Source organism: Bison bison, unplaced genomic scaffold, assembly GCF_000754665.1.
Source record: "Bison bison bison isolate TAMUID 2011002044 unplaced genomic scaffold, Bison_UMD1.0 scf7180017864482, whole genome shotgun sequence".
NCBI lineage: Eukaryota > Metazoa > Chordata > Mammalia > Artiodactyla > Bovidae > Bison > Bison bison.
Window position 1 is genome coordinate 374,171 of NW_011495042.1, and position 1,179 is coordinate 375,349.

The 1,179-nt window shown below is 41.6% G+C and overlaps 1 protein-coding gene across 1 annotated transcript in view; it reads left to right on the plus strand.

Annotated features, from left to right (window-relative positions):
• SMARCC1 (SWI/SNF related, matrix associated, actin dependent regulator of chromatin, subfamily c, member 1) overlaps positions 1-1,179 on the plus strand; it is a 125,030-nt gene that overhangs the window by 20,102 nt on the left and 103,749 nt on the right. The window lies entirely within an intron of this gene.

The following is a 1,179-nucleotide window of genomic DNA, read 5'->3' on the forward strand; positions in this document are numbered from 1 at the left end:
AATTTTTAGATTTTAAGAAAACATGATAACAGTACCATTATCACAGCCAAGAAAATTATCAGTACTTTTTCAATATTGTTAAATACTATCTACTTAGTGCTTGTTTCCCTGATAATCTCACAAATATTTTTTATATTTTGTTTTAAACAGTATCCAAACAAGATTCATACACTACAGTTGGTTCATATGACTCTTTTAAGTCTCTTTTTAAAATAATTTTTAAAATATTTGGCTCTTCTGGGTCTTTGTTGCTGTGTGGGCTTTTCTCTAGTTGCAGAGAGCATGGGCTACTCTCTAGCTGTGGCACACAGCTCTAGAGCACGGGCCCAGTAGTTGTGATGCATGGGCTTAGTTGTTCCTCAGCATGTGGGATCTTCATGGACCAGGGATTGAACCATGTCTCCCTCATTGGCCTTGAATTCTTCACCACTGAACCACCAGGGAAGCCTGATTCTTAAGCCTCTTAGAACATTTCTGATTTTCTTTCTTACTCTTTCTTCTTCTTTTCCTGAAAAAACTACATTAAAAAAAATAACAGGTTGTCTTGTAGAATTGTATTATGTCCTTGTTGTTCAGCCACTCAGTCATGTCCGACTCATTGCGATCCCCTGGACTGTGGCACGTCAGGCCTCCCTATTCTTCACTATGCCCCAGAGTTTGCTCAGACTCGTGTCGATTGAGGTGATGATGCCATCCAACCATCTCATCCTCTGTTGCCCCCTTTTCCTCCTGAAGAAAAGGCTTTATCCCAACCAAAGTGTTTAGGAGAAAGCAATAGAATGGGAAAGACTAGAGGTCTCTTGAGGAAAATTAGTGACACTGAAGGAAAGATGGGCACAATAAAGGACAGAAGCAGTATGGACCTAACAGAAACAGAAGATTCTAAGAAGAGGTGGCAAGAATACACAGAAGAACTATACAAAAAAGATCTTCATGACCCAGATAACCACGATGGTGTGATCACTCGCCTAGAGCCAGACATCCTGGATGTGAAGTCAAGTGGGCCTTAGGAATCATCACTGTGAACAAAGCTAGTGGAGGTGATGGAATTCCAGACCCTGATGCTGGGAAAGATTGAAGGTGGGAGGAGAAGGGGATGACAGAGGATGAAATGGTTGGATGGCATCACCGACTCAATGAACATGAGTGTGAGCAAGCTCCAGGAGTTGGTGATGGACA